Source organism: Ambystoma mexicanum, chromosome 1p, assembly GCF_040938575.1.
Source record: "Ambystoma mexicanum isolate Mex_15411 chromosome 1p, UKY_AmexF1_1, whole genome shotgun sequence".
NCBI lineage: Eukaryota > Metazoa > Chordata > Amphibia > Caudata > Ambystomatidae > Ambystoma > Ambystoma mexicanum.
Genome location: NC_090921.1, coordinates 396,294,874 through 396,319,620, shown reverse-complemented (window position 1 = coordinate 396,319,620; position 24,747 = coordinate 396,294,874). Strand labels below are relative to the sequence as shown.

The following is a 24,747-nucleotide window of genomic DNA, read 5'->3' as shown; positions in this document are numbered from 1 at the left end:
ATGTTGCTTGACCCATCTCTGAACAGGACCAGGAAGGGCCTTGATGAACTGCTCTAAAATCACTTTTCTGTTATTTCATTCGGGGATGACACACTAGGTTGTAGCCACTTCTCTGCGAGTTCCTTTACCCTGTAGAATAATTGTCTCGGAGTTTCCTCTCCAACCAATTTGACTTCCCTGAACTTGATTCAGTATGTTTCCTCATCGTGTCCCATTCTCTCCAGCACCACTTTCTTCATATCTCCATAGATGGTGCTCCCGTTGGGTTTGCAGCTTGGTAAGCTGACTAGATTTCACCGGTCATCAATGGCGCGATGTAATGGCACCATCTCTCGGCTGGCCACTGAGCATTTCGAGCTACCCTCTCCAAATTTACAAAAAAATGTGCGGGATCCTCCCCTGCCGAGTATTTTTGCAACACAGAAGCGGGGACTTGAGGGTTGTTCCTGGTATTAGTAACTTCTTGTAATTGGGCCTGTTGCATTTGTAACGCTTGCTGAAATGCCAGTCTGTCTGCTAGAGCCTGTTGGCTCTGCATTTGTAATGCTTGCTGTAGCAGTTGTTGTCCCTCACTTAGGGTCTTGATAAGGTCCTCCATGACGTTCTCACTGTCCCACTTCTGAGACCAACTGTGGCAATTCACTTATTGGAACTTAATAAATCACTTAGGCAAATGAGTAGTTTGTATGAGTTTCAACGAGAACCCATTTATTTTATTAACAGACTTTCTTTTCTTTCAGATTACTTGGAAAAAAGGATATGGCCTTCCTGTAATCTTCACTGGTCAGATCAAGGAGCGTTCATTGAAGAAACTTTCAGGTAAGGATTTTCTTTGTTCTTTTATTTATTTTATTTGTTACTTTGCTCTCTATCTCTTTCAGTTTCTTCTTCTTTACCTTCTTTAAATTTCTTCTCACTCATTCTTTTCCCTCCTATACAGTCTCTTTTCTATCTTGCACTTTAATCAAGTCCCTTTTTCTTGAGGAAAAATCTCTAAGTTTGTCTGATATTTTCCCTCACTTCTTATATACAAGTCTTTCAGTGTCCTTACTTCCTTTACCAATGGGGCTTTTCCCCAGTAGCTGCTGGAAAAAAAAACAAAGTCAATGCGGCGGCAGGTTCATTTCCAGGAGCCCTCTGTACGACGTTCGCTTCTAGTTGGGAAGCGTCTTTCCTTATACAACAGATCGACGCCGGACCTTTCCTTTCACTCCTTCACTCTGTGGCGTCTGCTTAAGTATGTTTCCCTTGTTACGCACCACGTTGTTGATTGCTAAACAACGCCGGTAATCATGTTCCGTACTTTCATTGAAACAATGTCATCTCGGATTGTAACAGTGGCTGACTTCAGAGTTCGTGAGACGACTCATTCGTAACTTCTTTTATTTTCATTAGGACTTGGCTTTCAAACGTGAGCCCACATACACTGTCATTCAGCATAAAGAAGCTCACTCCCTCTCATAAATTTCTCCGGCAGCGTCGCTGGGGTACTCACGTTCATTGCATCTTTGGGACAACGGTCCCCACGCCACTGTTATGTTCAGCTCAATATGCGCAACGGCGCTCTGTAACACGAACTTCACTTGGCGACAACGGTCGCTTTGTTTAACAGACTAATGCCTCTTCTTATGTACTAAACAACCCAAACTTCCGTAAACCGCTTCTCTTCAGCAATGCGTTATACGGGCTCAGTAAGCCCAGCTGTAACCATCCTCCTCTCGCTCCTGCTCACGAGCCCCCGTCTCCTAGGAAACCAAAACAGCATAGCAAAAATGCATTAGAGGAAAGTCCATACAGGCAGGACTTCCTGGTTTATGCCTGTCTAATGATTACTATGAATATAAGTCTGCCAGGTAGGTTCCACAACGTCACACCCCCATGATATCCTGGAGAGAGATCTGTGGGTCTTGTGTGTTGTCTTCGATACCCGCCGTCCCTGGGGCAAGAGCAGAGATGGTCTGTGGGGTCCTTAACGATCATGGTACTCTGAGCTGTCCCCAGAGGGGGGTGTACTGCTGTCCCACCACCTGTACCCCAAGAGGAAGCTTGTGGGATCCCCACTGATCAGATCTTCAGTGGCGGTGCTCCCCTTCCGATCACCCACATTTAGGACCAATAGTGCCATGGAGGTTAGCCACCCCCCTCGTGCCATCTTTCCGAGGTATAATGCAGGAGTTGTGGATCTCGGCCCTCCCCCTTCCATCTCCTCTCCATTCGGCAGTGGAACTAGCCCCCAGACTTGTTCAAATATGCGGTACGCTCATTGTAAGCTTGGCCGTTTTTCTACCCACAGTCGCAGAACCCAGTACCTTCAATCAATTGGGTTTTCTATTAACCACTCCCATCTGTAGGTTGCCCCTTGCCCTGCATCACAAGCATCACTTTTGACGACCTCCACGTAGGCCTGGGGGAGGTGGGTAGTCCATCAGTTCATCTGGCACCCCAGTGCTGGTCACAATTTCTGCTTCGGCGCGTGTACCTTTCTCACTCTTGTTGTTTGCTCCTTGTCTCCGTGTGCAGCCCTCGCCACTACCATGGGTCCATCTGCTTGGTCCCCATGGGTCAGGTGTGTCGGTTACTCACTGGTCTGCCACCTGGGCTCTCACAGGGGAGGTAGCATTGTGTTGACGTGGATGGGTCTTGCGGCACAAACCAGCGATTCTGTTGTCACCGGTGGTGTTCTGGGCAGTCTGATCTTCCCCCCAGGGTGGTCTGCTGCTGGCAGATCTCTGGGGCCTGTTCACTGCCCCTCCGATTTGTCGGCTGTCAGCTGCTCCATCAGGCAGTGGGCTGCGGCCCAAAATGGTGCCGTCCCCCAAACACGATCGGGTCTGGCAATAATTTAGAGGTTTCCCAGCTCCGATTTCTTTCAGGATTTGGATGGGCAGAGCCGCCCACCTACCGCCGCCCGGGTGGCCAGAGCTCTCCCGAATTTAGCTCGAATCAAGTTCTTTTTTGTATGATTTTTTTGGCAGCTGCCTCAGAGCGGAGGAGGCTTACGTCCAGATCTGTGCTTCGCGCAACAGCGCCCACCCACACGTTTATTTTGAATACCAAACTTTTATAAAACAGAGGCAGCATTTGCGTAAGAGTGAAATTGGTTCCCCAGTTATTTTTGAGTATCCAACTAGGGGAAAGCAGCAACGACTTAAAATACAAAAGCCAAATGACTGTAAACCCAACCAACTGTGGGGGCGATTTCATTGAGAGTTGGTGTCAGTAAGCATTACCCAAGCCAAGAGAGGCTGAAAAAAAGAAACACAATCTGGCCAATATTGCAAACAGCAGAAGGGGGTTAATGCAAGAGATATAAACTCTGGAACTAAGGGCCCATGTTATATGCAACATCTGGTAATATGTATGTAAATATGTAATTGGTTATTTATATAACGTGCTTAATACCAAAGAGGTTTCTAAGCGTGGACCTGGGATTCGAGCCTGTGTTGCTCTGCGCCATCTTGCTTCCAAGACGAGCGTGTTGCCATTGAGCTATACTACCTGTGCCGTACACGTTGGGATGCCCACACCTTATCAAAACCATCGGAGAGGTAGGAAGAGACTCTACCCCTGTCAGACTTTGGTTGTTAAGTGGAGAACAGATATCCAGAAAGAGAATCAATTTACAGAAAATTATTGAAGAGCATCAATGTGAATCTGAAAAGTTGTTTAAAGTCTTGAAGCTGTCTTTTATTGAATGCTGTGAAAAGGTTGTGACCTCTTGTCAGTGGACATTGACTATAAAAAGCACTTGTTGTGGAAAGTTGTTTGGGCAGGGGAGTACACCCGAATGGCAAACCTATGGAGATTGTAGCTCACTCAAATGTAATAGCTTGGACATACATGTTTCAAAGTGGCATGCACCAAGGCCTTCTGGGACAAAGGATGGGTATGTTAGATGCTGGTGGCAGAGGGCAAAAGGTGTTGGTTCTTGTTAGGGTGAAGGGGAAATGAAGTAAGGGGAATGAGGTGAAGGAATACCAGGTGAGGACGACAATTTGAAGAGTAGAGGATGCAGGAATTTCCTCACCACATTTCTGCTGAAAGGAAAAGAAAGTCTGTCTGTACAGAAACGTGCATGAAAAGCCCAGTTGGTAACAAGGAGCAGAGCAGGTGATAAAGTTTATGCACGGATCAGAATACCTCCGGCTGTTCACCAGGGGAAGATGGTAAGTGGACTGGGCATACAGTATAGGACACGGCACCAGGGGCTGTCCCTATTATAATGACAAATAAGTGACAGACGGTTCCCATAAATGACGTTTACTAATGATTACAGAGTTAATATTGACCAAAAGCAGCCACACAGACTGTCAGAGGGGATGTGCGATGGGCACTCTCAACCATAAGGGCAGTTGGGCTCCTCAACAGCTGCAGAGTGGCCCGGGCTACGCTCCATATGGAATATGGGAGTAAACAGATGGTAGTAGGGGCTACCGGAGGCAGGTTTAACCCTGATGAACTTTGCCCAGAAGTGATGCAATCTTCACCCGGATGTAAATTCCCAGAATGGCAAAGAGACACATGAAGTGATTAAGACCAGAAGTGACATGTGCCTGGTTGTGGATAAACGGGAATGGCAAAGGGCCATCCGGAAGCAGTGGTTTAGAGCCTGGTTCGTGAGGGTCAAACGGTGCTACAATCACCTGCAAGTCGACTCTTAGAATGAAGAGGCCTGTTTTACTCCATTCATGTGGTATAAACCGTCATTTGGTAAGAGGGTGCACCCGTCCTCGTAAGGGCGACACAGGAACAGCCAGAATGGCTAGGAGTATGGTCAAGTTTGGCAGTTGAGAAATAAAGGAATAGAATAAGACAAGGGAGAAATGTATGTAGATATATGGTCTGGGTTTTGTCAGACATGGGACACTGCGAAAAAGACACGATTGTCGCTGAATGGAGTACACCTATCAGACAGGAAGACACAATGTTTTCAAGTTCGATATCTTTGGTTCCCTTTGTAAAACTAGGTGAGTGGGAGGACAAGAGGGGTAAGAGAGCAGTGAGGTGTGGGGGCATTGTGGGTCGTGGGTTGGCTGAGTTACGGGCGATCCTAGCTGAGGAGGAATCATGGTGCGAATGCTAGCTGTGAGCATTACCTGCTGGATGCAGGAGCCAGGGCGGGTGTGATGGGCACTTTCACCCTTAAGGACATTTGGACTCAACTGCAGTGGCCTGGGGCTGTGCTGCATAAAAGGGTGGGAGTCGTGAGACTGTTCCCGGTAGAAAGGAAGGCTTCCAGAGGCGGGTTTGACCGGGAAGGACTTAACCAGAAGTGACAGAGTTCACCCGGATGGAATAATAAACCGAAGTGAGGGTTCACTGGTTTGGTTGAAGCCCAGTAATGGCAAAGGGCCACCCGGAGAATGTGCTTAGGACCAGGCCCATTTGGGACCTGGGCACTGCTAGGATCGGCCAGAAGCTAACTCTGATTATTTGGAAGAAAACAGATGACTTTATTCAAATTGTTTGAGTAAATTATTTGAATAACTTGTATGAATTATTCATTTGGGCATAGAGGGCACTAGCCTCGCTATGTCCCAAGCTGTAGCTGTGCGTACGGTGGTGGCGGGCGGCGCATCTCTCATTTTTTGGCACCATGCAAGCCCCAACACAAGCCAAGCAGTGGGCACTGTGATTAAGAACGTTTGTAAAAAATGTACGAGAAACGTCTCCTACTCTACCCATCAGAAATCAACCAGCTGACAAATTGATTTTCCAAGTTAAATTAAGATTTCACCTCATAGGAGTCTTGCAATATTTATGTGTCTTGACTCGCAGCCCAGCTCGATGCTGCAAGCAGGAAAGAGAGGCTCTCTGTCTGACAGACTTAAATGTACAGACGGAGTCAGGGCCCAGACTTCACAGCCAGGACACAGCCTTCCCTACTTACTCCATAGATGCAGACAGGATACCTAGCACAGCCAAGAAAGCACACTGACTTCAGCACACAGTTCACAAAATGGGCCCTCCTGCACAGGCCCACCCCGGAAACTGTCATTACTGCACAGGCACAGCTAGAAAACTGATCTTAATGCACAAGCACGGCCAGAAAACGTATCGATGCACAGGAAAGCCATGACACAGACCTCACTTCAAATAAACAGCCAAGACACCAACCGCACCTCATTTATCAAGCCAGGAAACCGACCGTATTGAACGGGCACAGTCATGGCACCAACTTTGGTGCAGAGACACAGAGCATCAACTTCAATGCACCGAAACAGCAGGCGGGCCCGCTGCATGGCACAGACAGAATACTGCGCCCACAGCTCAGGCCCAGTCAGGGTGCCAACTTCCCTGCATGAACCCAGCCTGCCCTGGACACACTCGGCCCGCTGCATGGCGCGCCGCAGACAGAATACTGCGCCCACAGCTCAGGCCCAGTCAGGGTGCCAACTTCCCTGTATGAACCCAGCCTGGACGCACTGCATCGGTGCCTCCAATCTGTTTTCTCAACATACAGCCCGTAGTATGCATTTTATGGTGCCTCCCTTGCCCTGGCCCACATTCCGCGTTTCAAGAAGATGGATGAACACTGGGACCCGGCGTCCCCTTAATCAGACGCTCTGCGCTATCTTTGGAGCCCGGGTCCCCTGGGCCCTTCAATGCAGGAGGATGTATATTTTGAGAGCATAATCTACAGCGAGGCGGAAACAACATGCAGGAAATCTCATGAAGAGAAGTAAAAGCAGAGCACGCGGGCACAGAGTGGGGAGCTGGGGGGATTCATGCACTCTGGAAAAGCGGAGCCGCTTCTGTAGACTCGGCGCAAAGCGAAGCTCGCATTCCGGCAACGGCGATTTCATCGAGAAATACAAGCGCAGGCAGCCCCTCCCCCTCACCCGCCCTCAGTCAAGCAGTTTTGGCCATAGACCTGGCATCGGATATAGCCACTCCCGGTGCACTTCTGCCTGGGCATCGATAGGCAGTACGAGCCCCCCGTTACCCCGATCCCTCCATCACCCTGCTCTGGGGCAAGAGTGGAGGGCAGAGGTCAGGCATAGCGCTTTTCTGCACAATCTTATAGCACAGACCTTTCTGTACAGGGAGTATGCAGCGGGGGCTGTGTACAGGCAGCGACTAGGGCTGTGCAGAGGAAGCGAGGGCTCTGCACAGGCAGCGAGGGCTGTGCACAGAGGTGTGTTCTTGATGCGTGGGGAGAGAAATGTGTACTGGTTGCAGGGTTGTGTTTCAGGAGCAGTGCGAGATGGCTCTGCAGGTTAGCGTGCCTGTTTCAGACATGTGTGTAGCCATAGGTCATCGTTTAACACCAGTGAAATAACCTCGGGGCCATGGGCGACCGCTGAAAGATGATTTGTCGGCAACATGGGGATAGCTCACTGTAGTATGCAATTCCCAGGTTCCATTCCTACAGCAGGGCCGACTCAGCCCTTCACGCTACAGAGACTGATAAAAAGGTTACTATAAATGAGTTGACAAAAACAACTTATTTTTAGTACTACTAACCAGCAGAACTGTGGTAGCGTGTGCTAATAAACCCCAAATATTGTATAACTTGTAGGTTGCAGAATGCAATGGTTAGGAGGTTAATTCGCATACAGGGTTGCGTGTGGGAGACACAGGTCAGATGTTTCAATCCCAATGAGAGATCGTATGGGATTAATGTACCTACACCAGAGCTCTATGGGAAGACTGCAGGAAATGACTCCCACTCATAGAACAATAGCACAGGCAGTAATGGGATTGCTGCAATGATGCAGTGATCTGCATGTGCCCTACAGGTCACGGGCTCAAATCCTTTAGGTCGCCTCCATTCTGTGTGTCTTATAACAAAAAACAAATATTTTAAGAAAACCATAAATCAAGGCTGGCAATACCCCTGGGAACAGAGGAGTTTTACGAATTGCAACACCACCAATGTGGTCCATATGCTGACTCTCTTTCTCGTTTGCAGTGGGGAAGGTTCCGGGAAAACCATCCGGAGGCGAGCGCGAGGATGACCCCCTTCCAGACACAGTGGTGGGGATTGGTTGGGGAGATCTGAGCGCACTGATCGACACGGCTCTCGCACCAGGCACTATGCGAAGATACAAAGTGTGCTGGGAACGATTCGTGGCCTTCCAAAACAATATTCTGCCCGAGAGCGAAAAGGAAAGGCCTGTGCGGGCCTTTGTGGGATAGTCTTGGAGCCAAGGAAGGTCCAGGGCGTGGGTGGCTTACCACCAGGCGGCGATTGCTCAATTCTACAAATTGGGGGGCATGCCCGACCCCACTAGGGAGCATTACGTTGTTATGGCAATGAGGGGTTGGGCCAAACAGGTGACGGCGAAACCCGACGAGAGACGGCCCATAGATGTGGGGAAGTTGCACAAATTGATCAGGAGCTTGGGGGTGGTGTGCAGGGACGAGTACGAAAAAGGATTGTTCTCAGCAGCCTTCTCACTGGCATTTTTTGGGGCTTTAAGGGTAAGCGAGCTGGTTCCAGCCAACAAAAAGGGTAAAGGCTTGAGTTTCCTGAGGAGCTGTGACATAAGGGTACAAGGGGAGCGGTTATGCATATTTCTGAGGAGATCCAAGACTGAACAGACGGGGAAAGGCAGAAAGATTACGTTAGGGAGTAGCCAGGACAGCCCGGTCTGTCCAGTAGGATGCGTGAGCAGGTATTTGAGTCAAAGGTGTCACACAGGGGATGAGGCCCCTTTTCTGGTACATAAGACGGGTCAGCGCTAAGCCTGTTTCAGTTTAAAAAGGTGTTGGACAGGACACTGGGGGAGGCGGGGTTCTCAATGGGGGTTTATGGGACACATTCCTTCAGGATATGGGCCGCCACAACTGCGGCTGGGATGGGCCTGGGAGCAGAGACAATCAAACAGATTGGGGGCTGGAGGTCCGGTTGTTTTAAGCGGTATGTCAGGCCTGATAAAATGTAAGACTAAGAGTTCCTCCCTCCTGTTTCCTCGCAGTAGCACCAAGGCGGGGAAGGCGGCGGTCTGCCTGGGTGGTGGGCCATTCGTTTGTGTCAAGGGCCAAGGGAAGCTGGTCAGCCAAGCAGGAGGTGCTGACCGCCGGGGAGTACCGGGTGCAGTGGCACGGAGTGCCGGGCATGAAATGGGCACAGCTACAAGGGCACATACGCAGTCTCCTGAGGGTCCACCGGAGGCCTGATGTATTGGTGGTTCACCTCGGTGGCAATGATTTGGCTGAGTTGGGGAGGGGGATCTTACTCAGGGAAATGATGTCTTCATTGCAGGATCTAGCGGCTGAATTGGGGGACACGGAAATCGTGTGGTCTGAAATCATCTTGAGGCGCGAATGGAGGGGCGCTGAGAGTCAGGCAGCCGTCGAAAACTCAAGGAGGAAGTTGAACTGGGCCATGGCAAAGTTTTGCAAAGGGAGAGGCCTCCAACATATCAGACATGGTTTGATCAATCTGAAAAACAAGGAGTACTACTTGAAGGACGGGGTGCATTTGTCGGAGCAGGGAATGGATCTGTTTTTCTGGAACATCTGCACGAAACTACTGGAGTTATAAGCTAGGAAAGGGGGGAGCCACGGTGGGCGGTAACCCACCTTTGGCGTGGCGGGTTGTGGCAACCTAATATAAGACAAAGACTCCGAATGAGCCATTGCTAAACCGGAAGGGGCTTCGCCCATTCTAGACAGCGCCTCCTGGGAGCCTAAACGGCGGGGGTGTCTGGCGGTAGCAATTGGGGCTCAACTTCCCCCCAACAAACGGCGCTCCCCCAGTCCGCAAAGACCTGCATGGGCAGGCGGTTTCTCAGACTCGAGGGCCTTGGGGGAGTTGTGCCTGCAATCAATATGGAGGAAAAAGGGGGAAGCAGGACGAGGAGCAGTCGCCACACCTGTTGGAACTAATTTTTACCTGTTTGCAGTGGTCATGTATATGTAAAAATAAATCTGCGGCCTTGTTATGCCAAACCAAAGGAAATGTCTCATGCAGCACCTTACTGGAGGGGAAACGAAGGGGCTGACAGAATGAGTGAGGTTGGATACAAACGGCATAGCTATTGGACAAATGCCCAGGTTATGAAGGTGACGAGGGGAGAGCGCGGCGAATGGAGGAGGCACCCCGATAACCGGGGCAGGGGCCTTCCTCCTTTACGCTCTCTTGCCCCTCCCCCACAGGGGCAGGGGAGAGGGCGGCAAAGGAGCCAGAGAAAAGGGCGCCAAGAGCCCAGGAAAGCCCGCGAAGGGCAACAAAAGAAGGGGGCGGGGCTTGGGGCATAAAGGCGGCGGGCGCCCGGCACAGGAGCACTTGCAGCTCTTCCAGCAGCCGGGCGCCCGTCAAGAGTGGAGGACTTCTTTTCCCACCCTCCCACCCTACAGCTATGGCGGAGCCTGGACGTCGTTGTCGCAGGATGGACAGGCGGGTTGTGGCAACCTAATATAAGACAAATACTCCGAATGAGCCATTGCTAAACCGGAAGGGGCTTCGCCCATTCTAGACAGCGCCTCCTGGGAGCCTAAACGGCGGGGGTGTCTGGCGGTAGCAATTGGGGCTCAACTTCCCCCCAACAAACGGCGCTCCCCCAGTCCGCAAAGACCTGCATGGGCAGGCGGTTTCTCAGACTCGAGGGCCTTGGGGGAGTTGTGCCTGCAATCAATATGGAGGAAAAAGGGGGAAGCAGGACGAGGAGCAGACGCCACACCTGTTGGAACTAATTTTTACCTGTTTGCAGTGGTCATGTATATGTAAAAATAAATCTGCGGCCTTGTTATGCTGCCTTTTTATGCCAGACATGGGACACTGCGAAAAAGACACGATTGTCGCTGAATGGAGTACACCTATCAGACAGGAAGACACAATGTTTTCAAGTTCGATATCTTTGGTTCCCTTTGTAAAACTAGGTGAGTGGGAGGACAAGAGGGGTAAGAGAGCAGTGAGGTGTGGGGGCATTGTGGGTCGTGGGTTGGCTGAGTTACGGGCGATCCTAGCTGAGGAGGAATCATGGTGCGAATGCTAGCTGTGAGCATTACCTGCTGGATGCAGGAGCCAGGGCGGGTGTGATGGGCACTTTCACCCTTAAGGACATTTGGACTCAACTGCAGTGGCCTGGGGCTGTGCTGCATACAAGGGTGGGAGTCGTGAGACTGTTCCCGGTAGAAAGGAAGGCTTCCAGAGGCGGGTTTGACCGGGAAGGACTTAACCAGAAGTGACAGAGTTCACCCGGATGGAATAATAAACCGAAGTGAGGGTTCACTGGTTTGGTTGAAGCCCAGTAATGGCAAAGGGCCACCCGGAGAATGTGCTTAGGACCAGGCCCATTTGGGACCTGGGCACTGCTAGGATCGGCCAGAAGCTAACTCTGATTATTTGGAAGAAAACAGATGACTTTATTCAAATTGTTTGAGTAAATTATTTGAATAACTTGTATGAATTATTCATTTGGGCATAGAGGGCACTAGCCTCGCTATGTCCTAAGCTGTAGCTGTGCGTACGGTGGTGGCGGGCGGCGCATCTCTCATTTTTTGGCACCATGCAAGCCCCAACACAAGCCAAGCAGTGGGCACTGTGATTAAGAACGTTTGTAAAAAATGTACGAGAAACGTCTCCTACTCTACCCATCAGAAATCAACCAGCTGACAACTTGATTTTCCAAGTTAAATTAAGATTTCACCTCATAGGAGTCTTGCAATATTTATGTGTCTTGACTCGCAGCCCAGCTCGATGCTGCAAGCAGGAAAGAGAGGCTCTCTGTCTGACAGACTTAAATGTACAGACGGAGTCAGGGCCCAGACTTCACAGCCAGGACACAGCCTTCCCTACTTACTCCATAGATGCAGACAGGATACCTAGCAGAGCCAAGAAAGCACACTGACTTCAGCACACAGTTCACAAAATGGGCCCTCCTGCACAGGCCCACCCCGGAAACTGTCATTACTGCACAGGCACAGCTAGAAAACTGATCTTAATGCACAAGCACGGCCAGAAAACGTATCGATGCACAGGAAAGCCATGACACAGACCTCACTTCAAATAAACAGCCAAGACACCAACCGCACCTCATTTATCAAGCCAGGAAACCGACCGTATTGAACGGGCACAGTCATGGCACCAACTTTGGTGCAGAGACACAGAGCATCAACTTCAATGCACCGAAACAGCAGGCGGGCCCGCTGCATGGCACAGACAGAATACTGCGCCCACAGCTCAGGCCCAGTCAGGGTGCCAACTTCCCTGCATGAACCCAGCCTGCCCTGGACACACTCGGCCCACTGCATGGCGCGCCGCAGACAGAATACTGAGCCCGCAGCTCAGGCCAAGTCGGGGTGCCAACTTCCCTGTATGAACCCAGCCTGGACGCACTGCATCGGTGCCTCCAATCTGTTTTCTCAACATACAGCCCGTAGTATGAAGGTGACGAGGGGAGAGCACGGCGAATGGAGGAGGCACCCCGATAACCGGGGCAGGGGCCTTCCTCCTTTACGCTCTCTTCCCCCTCCCCCACAGGGGCAGGGGAGAGGGCGGCAAAGGAGCCAGAAAAAAGAAAAAAAAAAAAGGGCGCCAAGAGCCCAGGAAAGCCCGCGAAGGGCAACAAAGGAAGGGGGCGGGGCTTGGGGCATAAAGACGGCGGGCGCCCGGCACAGGATCACTTGCAGCTCTCCCAGCAGCCGGGCGCCCGCCAAGAGTGGAGGACTTCCTTTTTCCCAGGACTTCGTTTCGGCGTGAGGAAGCGGCGGCTCTGGCGGCGTGGTGAGCGGTCGCGTCCGCGAGGCACCGGCGACGGAGTTTCTATCCGGGACTTCGTTCCTTTTGAGGAAGCGGCGGCTCTTGCGGCGTGGCGAGCGGCGGCAACCGGAGTCGCAGGCGACGGGGAAAGAAGGTCCGGAAGGAGGCAGGGCCATCTAGCAGAGCGTCGAGGCAGCAGGGAGCTGCACGCTCACAGCCAGCAAGGGGCGAAAGCAAAGTTTTCCCGCAAGAGGCGCCAGTCAGCTGGTCGGCGAGGCAGCGGGGTCCGGCAGGCTCGCGGCGGCGCCTAACTACAAAAGAAGCAGAGGTGAGAGGCGGCCATTACCCCAGGTTGGGAACAGCCTGAAATAGCTCAGTTGTGAGAGCTTTAGACTGAAGATCTAAAGGTCCTTGGTTCGATCCCGGGTTTCGGGATGAGATATTTTTCAAAGTAAGACGCACGGGCAGCTGAACGGCTGCGGGCGCAAAGGACAGACAAAGGGCGGTCCTAAGGCTGAAGCCTGCAGAGAGCGATTGAATTGGAGGGGTGGACGGAAAAGTGCCGGGCGTGATTACTGAACTATTGCAAGGCTATAACAAAAGAAAGGTCAGCAATTTAAGCAGAATTTTCTTTTTGGCTGCATGTGCTGTACATGAAAGTAGGAGACACATAAGACATTGATTGGGAGGACAGTGCCTAAGGAGAAGCATGCGGATGCAAGGAAAAAACCAGGAGGAGCAGCAGAAGGATGAGTTGGAGGCATTTTTGATGATGGCAAGAAGGGCGGGGGACAAATACGGCACCAGCTGGATGCAGTTGATGGCAGCACAGGTGGGAGCTGAGGTTGCGGGGCGCAACCAGGAGGCCCGAGTCACCGCTCTTGTTTCCGTCTACACCCATCGAGGAGGCATGGGTGGAAGTGCACTCGCAGGAAGGGAAAGAGCTGGACATCGAGGTGCTCGAGGAAGAAGAAGTGCCAGTCGCCAAAAGAAAAAGAGTGATGACCAAGAAAGCGAGGGACAGCCAGCAGCAAGCGGCGGCAGCACAAAGGCGGAAAGCCAACCCCAAGGGAAAGGGGAGGGCGCAGGAGGTTGAGGCCACTCCGGCACCTGTCCCTGCTGAGGCTCCAAGACCAGTGGGAGGTCCTCGCAGCACACCTGTAGCCACACCGGCGGTAGCAGCTGAGGTGCCAACCACCTTGGAGATGGTGAAAGGTATGTTCAGGGAATGTATGGAGGCTTGGGCGAAGGGTGCAAATTGTCAGTTGCCTGTTAATAATAATGCTTTGAACATGGTGGGTAAGGGAACGCAAGGGGGTAGTGGGGCCACGGGGCAGCTTGGCTCGGGGGCGAGTCAGCCCGTGGTAGGCGTAGGTCAGCCAGTAACGGGAGTGAACCCGGGGCAGATGGCGACGCAAGGGGCAAATACCACCTACACGCCACAAATTGGGGGGACTCCTTGGTGGGGGGCACAGGCTCCTTCACAGGTGCACGGGCAGGAGCTGGCCAGCAATAACACAATATACGGGAGACCAATGCCGGGGTTTGCACCGGCCAGAGTGGCGATTAATGCATTGGCATGGCACATCCCGCTGGCTTACAAAGAACGGGTATGGAGGAAGGAGTTCATGGATATTATGGAGTTGTTGTGGATGGTCCCCTCGGGACAAGGCTTCAGCGAGCCCACTGAGAGGGAAAGGGAGAAGAAGGAGAGGGAGAGGCCAAAAATAGAGCTCAATATACATACCTGGTTGAGGGCGTTCAGGGTTTATGCCACTATTATGTTAGAAAAATTCCCACAAGATGGCGTGGCATTGATGGCGTATGAGCAGTATATTCACGAGCAATACCTGAAGCATGGGGGGGATACATGGAGCAACTACGATAAAGGTTTTAGACTCAAAATGCAGGTATGGCCTGCAATGACCTGGGATGAAGTGGATGTGGGGGGGCGCATAGACACGAAAACGGTCCCAGACAGGCCGGTAGATGAGAGCGTGGCAAGCGAAAGACCAGCCCAGGGCAGGGGCAGGGGGTCCTACTCAAAGGGGAGGGGGTCCTTTCGTGGGAACTCCTCTTGGAACAGCCGGCCCAATTACCAAGGGGAGTTGCCAGAATGTTGGTTGTTAGCAGAAGGGAGGTGCTCCTATGGTAATGCGTGCAGGTTCAAACACTCAAAGGCGGCAAGCACAGGGAGGCACAGCCCCGCCAACCGAGAGGGTAAGGCAAGGGGCAACGCAAAAGGCAAGGAGAAAAGCAAGCATGATTGAAACACAGCTGCCAACGCCAATACGTTTACAGGCCATGATGCCTTTCCTGAATACATATAGTGACAAGGGTGATGCAAAATTGTTATGGGAGGGTTTCAGGTGGGGTTTTAAGATTCCTTTCCAAGGACAGATAGGACTTAAGGAGGCATGTAATTTGAAATCTGCGCTAGCAATGCCTGAAGTCTTGACACAGAAAGTGGGGAAAGAGGTACAGTTGGGGAGGGTGGCTGGCCCCTTTCGCACACCTCCACTGGAAAACCTGGTAGTGTCCCTGTTGGGCTTGGTACCTAAAAAGGAGAAAGGGCAGTACAGACTTATTCAGCACTTGTCCTTCCACGAAGGGGAGTCAGTGAACGATGGCATCTCGGGGGAGGAATGCAGGGTTCACTACGCAGCATTTGAAGATGCAGTGGATTTGGTGAAGGCGGCGGGGGTGGGGGCCCTCATGGGGAAGGCGGACATTGAGTCAGCTTTCCGGTTGCTACCAATTCACAAGGACAGCCACCATTTACTGGGGTTCAAGGTGTTACAGGATTACTTCTACGACAAATGTTTGCCGATGGGGTGTGCAATTTCATGTGCGTATTTTGAGAGGTTTAGCAGATTCCTCGAGTTTGCAGTAAGGCAAAGAAGCAAGGTCGGGGGGATGGTGCATTACCTCGATGATTTCATGTTTATTGGGAGCAAAGGGACGCATGATTGCAAGAAACTTATGACGGTATTTCATGAGTTGATGGAAGAGTTTGGGGTACCTCTGGCTAAAGAAAAAACTATGGGTCCGGTCACGTCACTGGTGTTTTTAGGGATTGAAATTGACTCCGTGGCAGGGGTGTGCAGGCTTCCGGGAGACAAAGTACTTAAGTTGAAGGAGGTAATCGCAGGATTGTTAGGCAAAGAGAAAGCCACTTTGAAAGAGCTTCAGTCCCTAGCGGGCAGCCTGAATTTTGCAGGCAAAGTGATCCCTTCAGGTAAAGCATTTGCTAGAAGCATAGAGTTGAAAATAGTGGGCTTGAAGCACGCGGGTCAACACGTGCACCTAGGAAAGGAGGTTAAGAAGGACCTGGAAATGTGGAATACCTTTTTAGACCATTTTAACGGGGTATTGGTGTGGAAGGAACCCCTGGGGAAGGGAGATGGACCCAATCTGGTTACCGACTGGTCAGGGGCCCTAGGTTTTGGGGCCATCCTGGGCAAGAGGTGGTGCGGGCAGGCCTGGCCGGCCGAATGGCAGTCCGAGGGGATCTCCAGGGACATTACGGTGCTGGAGTTGTTCCCGATAGTGGTGGCATTCAACCTCTGGCCGGAACAGATGCAAGACAAAAAAGTGCTAGTTTGGTCGGACAACCTAGCGGTGGTGAAGATTATCAATCAGGGAACTAGCAAGAATGGTAGGGCATTGGGGCTGCTCGGGGAACTGACAAAGTGCTTGCTGCAGCTGAATGCAGAGGTCAGGGTACGCCATATACCTGGGGTTAACAATGTGGCCGCTGATTCTCTTTCTCGTTTGCAGTGGGGAAGGTTCCGGGAAAACCATCCAGAGGCGAGCGCAAGGATGACACCCTTCCAGACACAGTGGTGGGGACTGGTTGGGGAGATCTGAGCGCACTGATCGACACGGCTCTCGCATCAGGCACTATGCGAAGATACAAGGTGTGCTGGTAACGGTTCGTCGCCTTTCAAAACAATATCCTGCCCGAGAGCGAAAAGGGCAGGCCTGTGCGTGCCTTTGTGGGATGGTCTTGGAGCCAGGGAAGGTCCAGGGCGTGGGTGGCTTACCACCTGGCGGCGATTGCGCAATTCTACAAATTAAGGGGCATGCCTGACCCCACCAGGGAGCATTATATTGTCATGGCTATGAAGGGTTGGGCCAAGCAGGTGATGGCGAAACCCGACGAGAGACGGCCCATAGATGTGGGGAAGTTGCACAAATTGATCAGGAGTTTGGGGGTGGTGTGCAGGGACGAGTATGAAAAAGGATTGTTCGCAGCAGCCTTCTCTCTGGCATTTTTTGGGGCTTTAAGGGTAAGCGAGGTGGTGCCAGCCAACAAGAAGGGTAAAGGTTTGAGTTTCCTGAGGAGCTGTGACATAAGGGTACAAGGGGAACGGTTATGCATATTTCTGAGGAGGTCTAAGACCGATCAGACGGGGAAAGGCAGAATGCTCACGTTAGGGAGTATCCAAGACAGTCCGGTCTGTCCAGTAGGATGCGTGAGCAGGTATGTGAGTCATAGGTGCCACACAGGAGACGAGGCCCCGTTTCTGGTACACAACGACGGGTCAGCACTAAGCCTGTTTCAGTTTAAAAGGGTGTTGGACAGGACACTGGGGGAGGCGGGGTTCTCAACAGGGGTTTTTGGGACACATTCCTTCAGGATAGGGGCCGCCACAACTGCGGCTGGGATGGGCCAGGGAGCGGAGACAATCAAACAGATTGGGGGCTGGAGGTCCGGTTGTTTTAAGCGGTATGTCAGGCCTGACAAAATGTAAGACTAACAATTCCTCCCTCCCGTTTCCTCGCAGTAGCACCAAGGCGGGGAAGGCGGCGGTCTGCCTGGGTGGTGGGCCATTCGTTTGTGTCGAGGGCCAAGGGAAGCTGGTCAGCCAAGCAGGAGGTGCTGACCGCCGGGGAATATCAGGTGCAGTGGCACGGAGTGCCGGGCATGAAATGGACACAGTTGCAAGGGCACATACGCAGTCTCCTGAGGGGCCACCGGAGGCCTGATGTATTGGTGGTTCATCTCGGCGGCAATGATTTGGCCGAGTTGGGGAGGGGGATCTTACTCAGGGAAATGATGTCTTCATTGCAGGATCTAGCGGCTGAATTGGGGGACACGGAAATTGTGTGGTCTGAAATCATCTCGAGGTGCGAATGGAGGGGCGCCGAGAGTCAGGCAGCCGTTGAAAACTCAAGGAGGAAGTTGAACTGGGCCATGGCTAAGTTTTGCAAAGGGAGAGGCCTGCAACATATCAGACATGGTTTGATCAATCGGAAAAACAAAGAGTATTACTTGAAGGACGGGGTGCATTTGTCAGAGCAGGGAATGGATCTGTTTTTCTGGAACATCTGCACGAAACTACTGGAGTTATAAGCTAGGAAAGGGGGGAGCCACGGTGGGCGGTAACCCACCTTTGGCGTGGCGGATTGTGGCAACCTAATATAAGACAAAGACTCCGAATGAGCCATTGCTAAACCAGAAGGGGCTTTGCCCATTCTAGACAGCGCCTCCTGGGAGCCTAAACGGCGGGGGAGTCTGGCGGTAGCAATTGGGGCTCAACTTCCCCCCAACAAACGGCGCTCCCCCAGTCCGCAAAGACCTGCATGGGCAGGCGGTTTCTCAGACTCGAGGGCCTTGGGGGAGTTGTGCCTGCAATCAATATGGAGGAAAAAGGGGGAAGCAGGACGAGGAGCAGTCGCCACACCTGTTGGAACTAAATTTTTACCTGTTTGCAGTGGTCATGTATATGTAAAAAATAAATCTGCGGCCTTGTTATGCCAAACCAAAGGAAATGTCTCATGCAGCACCTTACTGGAGGGGAAACGAAGGGGCTGACAGAATGTGTGAGGTTGGATACAAACGGCATAGCTATTGGACAAATGCCCAGGTTATGAAGGTGACGAGGGGAGAGCACGGCGAATGGAGGAGGCACCCCGATAACCGGGGCAGGGGCCTTCCTCCTTTACGCTCTCTTCCCCCTCCCCCACAGGGGCAGGGGAGAGGGCGGCAAAGGAGCCAGAAAAAAAAAAAAAAAAGGGCGCCAAGAGCCCAGGAAAGCCCGCGAAGGGCAACAAAGGAAGGGGGCGGGGCTTGGGGCATAAAGACGGCGGGCGCCCGGCACAGGATCACTTGCAGCTCTCCCAGCAACCGGGCGCCCGCCAAGAGTGGAGGACTTTTTTTTCCCACCCTCCCACCCTACAGCTACGGCGGAGCCTGGACGTCGTTGTCGCAGGATGGACAGGCGGATTGTGGCAACCTAATATAAGACAAAGACTCAGAATGAGCCATTGCTAAACCGGAAGGGGCTTCGCCCATTCTAGACTGCGCCTCCTGGGAGCCTAAACGGCGGGGGTGTCTGGCGGTAGCAATTGGGGCTCAACTTCCCCACAACAAACGGCGCTCCCCCAGTCCGCAAAGACCTGCATGGGCAGGCGGTTTCTCAGACTCGAGGGCCTTGGGGGAGTTGTGCCTGCAATCAATATGGAGGAAAAAGGGGGAAGCAGGACGAGGAGCAGTCGCCACACCTGTTGGAACTAAATTTTTACCTGTTTGCAGTGGTCATGTATGTGTAAAAAATAAATCTGCGGCCTTGTTATGCCAAACCAAAGGAAATGTCTCATGCAGCACCTTACTGGAGGGGAAACGAAGGGGCTGACAGAATGTGTGAGGTTGGATACAAACGGCATAGCTATTGGACAAATGCCCAGGTTATGCATTTTATGGTGCCTCCCTTGCCCTGGCCCACATTCCGCGTTTCAAGAAGATGGATGAACACTGGGACCCGGCGTCCCCTTAATCAGACGCTCTGCGCTATCTTTGGAGCCCGGGTCCCCTGGGCCCTTCAATGCAGGAGGATGTATATTTTGAGAGCATAATCTACAGCGAGGCGGAAACAACATGCAGGAAATCTCATGAAGAGAAGTAAAAGCAGAGCACGCGGCACAGAGTGGGGAGCTGGGGGGATTCATGCACTCTGGAAAAGCGGAGCCGCTTCTGTAGACTCGGCGCAAAGCGAAGCTCGCATTCCGGCAACAGCGATTTCATCGAGAAATACAAGCGCAGGCAGCCCCTCACCCGCCCTCAGTCAAGCAGTATTGGCCATAGACCTGGCATCGGATATAGCCACTCCCGGTGCACTTCTGCCTGGGCATCGATAGGCAGTACGAGCCCCCCGTTACCCCGATCCCTCCATCACCCTGCTCTGGGGCAAGAGTGGAGGGCAGAGGCCAGGCATAGCGCTTTTCTGCACAATCTTATAGCACAGACCTTTCTGTACAGGGAGTATGCAGCGGGGGCTGTGTACAGGCAGCGACTAGGGCTGTGCAGAGGAAGCGAGGGCTCTGCACAGGCAGCGAGGGCTGTGCACAGAGGTGTGTTCTTGATGCGTGGGGAGAGAAATGTGTACTGGTTGCAGGGTTGTGTTTCAGGAGCAGTGTGAGATGGCTCTGCAGGTTAGCGTGCCTGTTTCAGACATGTGTGTAGCCATAGGTCATCGTTTAACACCAGTGAAATAACCTCGGGGCCATGGGCGACCGCTGAAAGATGATTTGTCGGCAACATGGGGATAGCTCACTGTAGTATGCAATTCCCAGGTTCCATTCCTACAGCAGGGCCGACTCAGCCCTTCACGCTACAGAGACTGATAAAAAGGTTACTATAAATGAGTTGACAAAAACAAGTTATTTTTAGTACTACTAACCAGCAGAACTGTGGTAGCGTGTGCTAATAAACCCCAAATATTGTATAACTTGTAGGTTGCAGAATCAATGGTTAGGAGGTTAATTCGCATACAGGGTTGCGTGTGGGAGACACAGGTCAGATGTTTCAATCCCAATGAGAGATCGTATGGGATTAATGTACCTACACCAGAGCTCTATGGGAAGACTGCAGGAAATGACTCCCACTCATAGAACAATAGCGCAGGCAGTAATGGGATTGCTGCAATGATGCAGTGATCTGCATGTGCCCTACAGGTCACGGGCTCAAATCCTTTAGGTCGCCTCCATTCTGTGTGTCTTATAACAAAAAACAAATATTTTAAGAAAACCATAAATCAAGGCTGGCAATACCCCTGGGAACAGAGGAGTTTTACGAATTGCAACACCACCAATGTGGTCCATATGCTGACTCTCTTTCTCGTTTGCAGTGGGGAAGGTTCCGGGAAAACCATCCGGAGGCGAGCGCGAGGATGACCCCCTTCCAGACACAGTGGTGGGGATTGGTTGGGGAGATCTGAGCGCACTGATCGACACGGCTCTCGCACCAGGCACTATGCGAAGATACAAAGTGTGCTGGGAACGATTCGTGGCCTTCCAAAACAATATTCTGCCCGAGAGCGAAAAGGAAAGGCCTGTGCGGGCCTTTGTGGGATAGTCTTGGAGCCAAGGAAGGTCCAGGGCGTGGGTGGCTTACCACCAGGCGGCGATTGCTCAATTCTACAAATTGGGGGGCATGCCCGACCCCACTAGGGAGCATTACGTTGTTATGGCAATGAGGGGTTGGGCCAAACAGGTGACGGCGAAACCCGACGAGAGACGGCCCATAGATGTGGGGAAGTTGCACAAATTGATCAGGAGCTTGGGGGTGGTGTGCAGGGACGAGTACGAAAAAGGATTGTTCTCAGCAGCCTTCTCACTGGCATTTTTTGGGGCTTTAAGGGTAAGCGAGCTGGTTCCAGCCAACAAAAAGGGTAAAGGCTTGAGTTTCCTGAGGAGCTGTGACATAAGGGTACAAGGGGAGCGGTTATGCATATTTCTGAGGAGATCCAAGACTGAACAGACGGGGAAAGGCAGAAAGATTACGTTAGGGAGTATCCAGGACAGCCCGGTCTGTCCAGTAGGATGCGTGAGCAGGTATTTGAGTCAAAGGTGTCACACAGGGGATGAGGCCCCTTTTCTGGTACATAACGACGGGTCAGCGCTAAGCCTGTTTCAGTTTAAAAAGGTGTTGGACAGGACACTGGGGGAGGCGGGGTTCTCAATGGGGGTTTATGGGACACATTCCTTCAGGATATGGGCCGCCACAACTGCGGCTGGGATGGGCCTGGGAGCAGAGACAATCAAACAGATTGGGGGCTGGAGGTCCGGTTGTTTTAAGCGGTATGTCAGGCCTGATAAAATGTAAGACTAACAGTTCCTCCCTCCTGTTTCCTCGCAGTAGCACCAAGGCGGGGAAGGCGGCGGTCTGCCTGGGTGGTGGGCCATTCGTTTGTGTCAAGGGCCAAGGGAAGCTGGTCAGCCAAGCAGGAGGTGCTGACCGCCGGGGAGTACCGGGTGCAGTGGCACGGAGTGCCGGGCATGAAATGGGCACAGCTACAAGGGCACATACGCAGTCTCCTGAGGGTCCACCGGAGGCCTGATGTATTGGTGGTTCACCTCGGTGGCAATGATTTGGCTGAGTTGGGGAGGGGGATCTTACTCAGGGAAATGATGTCTTCATTGCAGGATCTAGCGGCTGAATTGGGGGACACGGAAATCGTGTGGTCTGAAATCATCTTGAGGCGCGAATGGAGGGGCGCTGAGAGTCAGGCAGCCGTCGAAAACTCAAGGAGGAAGTTGAACTGGGCCATGGCAAAGTTTTGCAAAGGGAGAGGCCTCCAACATATCAGACATGGTTTGATCAATCTGAAAAACAAGGAGTACTACTTGAAGGACGGGGTGCATTTGTCGGAGCAGGGAATGGATCTGTTTTTCTGGAACATCTGCACGAAACTACTGGAGTTATAAGCTAGGAAAGGGGGGAGCCACGGTGGGCGGTAACCCACCTTTGGCGTGGCGGGTTGTGGCAACCTAATATAAGACAAAGACTCCGAATGAGCCATTGCTAAACCGGAAGGGGCTTCGCCCATTCTAGACAGCGCCTCCTGGGAGCCTAAACGGCGGGGGTGTCTGGCGGTAGCAATTGGGGCTCAACTTCCCCCCAACAAACGGCGCTCCCCCAGTCCGCAAAGACCTGCATGGGCAGGCGGTTTCTCAGACTCGAGGGCCTTGGGGGAGTTGTGCCTGCAATCAATATGGAGGAAAAAGGGGGAAGCAGGACGAGGAGCAGTCGCCACACCTGTTGGAACTAATTTTTACCTGTTTGCAGTGGTCATGTATATGTAAAAATAAATCTGCGGCCTTGTTATGCCAAACCAAAGGAAATGTCTCATGCAGCACCTTACTGGAGGGGAAACGAAGGGGCTGACAGAATGAGTGAGGTTGGATACAAACGGCATAGCTATTGGACAAATGCCCAGGTTATGAAGGTGACGAGGGGAGAGCGCGGCGAATGGAGGAGGCACCCCGATAACCGGGGCAGGGGCCTTCCTCCTTTACGCTCTCTTGCCCCTCCCCCACAGGGGCAGGGGAGAGGGCGGCAAAGGAGCCAGAGAAAAGGGCGCCAAGAGCCCAGGAAAGCCCGCGAAGGGCAACAAAAGAAGGGGGCGGGGCTTGGGGCATAAAGGCGGCGGGCGCCCGGCACAGGAGCACTTGCAGCTCTTCCAGCAGCCGGGCGCCCGTCAAGAGTGGAGGACTTCTTTTCCCACCCTCCCACCCTACAGCTATGGCGGAGCCTGGACGTCGTTGTCGCAGGATGGACAGGCGGGTTGTGGCAACCTAATATAAGACAAATACTCCGAATGAGCCATTGCTAAACCGGAAGGGGCTTCGCCCATTCTAGACAGCGCCTCCTGGGAGCCTAAACGGCGGGGGTGTCTGGCGGTAGCAATTGGGGCTCAACTTCCCCCCAACAAATGGCGCTCCCCCAGTCCGCAAAGACCTGCATGGGCAGGCGGTTTCTCAGACTCGAGGGCCTTGGGGGAGTTGTGCCTGCAATCAATATGGAGGAAAAAGGGGGAAGCAGGACGAGGAGCAGACGCCACACCTGTTGGAACTAATTTTTACCTGTTTGCAGTGGTCATGTATATGTAAAAATAAATCTGCGGCCTTGTTATGCTGCCTTTTTATGCCAGACATGGGACACTGCGAAAAAGACACGATTGTCGCTGAATGGAGTACACCTATCAGACAGGAAGACACAATGTTTTCAAGTTCGATATCTTTGGTTCCCTTTGTAAAACTAGGTGAGTGGGAGGACAAGAGGGGTAAGAGAGCAGTGAGGTGTGGGGGCATTGTGGGTCGTGGGTTGGCTGAGTTACGGGCGATCCTAGCTGAGGAGGAATCATGGTGCGAATGCTAGCTGTGAGCATTACCTGCTGGATGCAGGAGCCAGGGCGGGTGTGATGGGCACTTTCACCCTTAAGGACATTTGGACTCAACTGCAGTGGCCTGGGGCTGTGCTGCATACAAGGGTGGGAGTCGTGAGACTGTTCCCGGTAGAAAGGAAGGCTTCCAGAGGCGGGTTTGACCGGGAAGGACTTAACCAGAAGTGACAGAGTTCACCCGGATGGAATAATAAACCGAAGTGAGGGTTCACTGGTTTGGTTGAAGCCCAGTAATGGCAAAGGGCCACCCGGAGAATGTGCTTAGGACCAGGCCCATTTGGGACCTGGGCACTGCTAGGATCGGCCAGAAGCTAACTCTGATTATTTGGAAGAAAACAGATGACTTTATTCAAATTGTTTGAGTAAATTATTTGAATAACTTGTATGAATTATTCATTTGGGCACAGAGGGCACTAGCCTCGCTATGTCCTAAGCTGTAGCTGTGCGTACGGTGGTGGCGGGCGGCGCATCTCTCATTTTTTGGCACCATGCAAGCCCCAACACAAGCCAAGCAGTGGGCACTGTGATTAAGAACGTTTGTAAAAAATGTACGAGAAACGTCTCCTACTCTACCCATCAGAAATCAACCAGCTGACAAATTGATTTTCCAAGTTAAATTAAGATTTCACCTCATAGGAGTCTTGCAATATTTATGTGTCTTGACTCGCAGCCCAGCTCGATGCTGCAAGCAGGAAAGAGAGGCTCTCTGTCTGACAGACTTAAATGTACAGACGGAGTCAGGGCCCAGACTTCACAGCCAGGACACAGCCTTCCCTACTTACTCCATAGATGCAGACAGGATACCTAGCAGAGCCAAGAAAGCACACTGACTTCAGCACACAGTTCACAAAATGGGCCCTCCTGCACAGGCCCACCCCGGAAACTGTCATTACTGCACAGGCACAG

At 52.2% G+C, this 24,747-nt stretch overlaps 1 protein-coding gene and 1 non-coding gene across 3 annotated transcripts in view; one reads left to right on the top strand and one right to left on the bottom strand.

The window, feature by feature from the left end:
* Positions 1-24,747, bottom strand: part of HOMER3 (homer scaffold protein 3) — a 1,163,927-nt gene that overhangs the window by 476,267 nt on the left and 662,913 nt on the right. The gene's annotated exons all lie outside the window — the stretch shown is intronic.
* Positions 13,015-13,087, top strand: TRNAF-GAA (transfer RNA phenylalanine (anticodon GAA)). The gene has a single exon. It is a non-coding gene; the product is annotated as a tRNA-Phe (tRNA).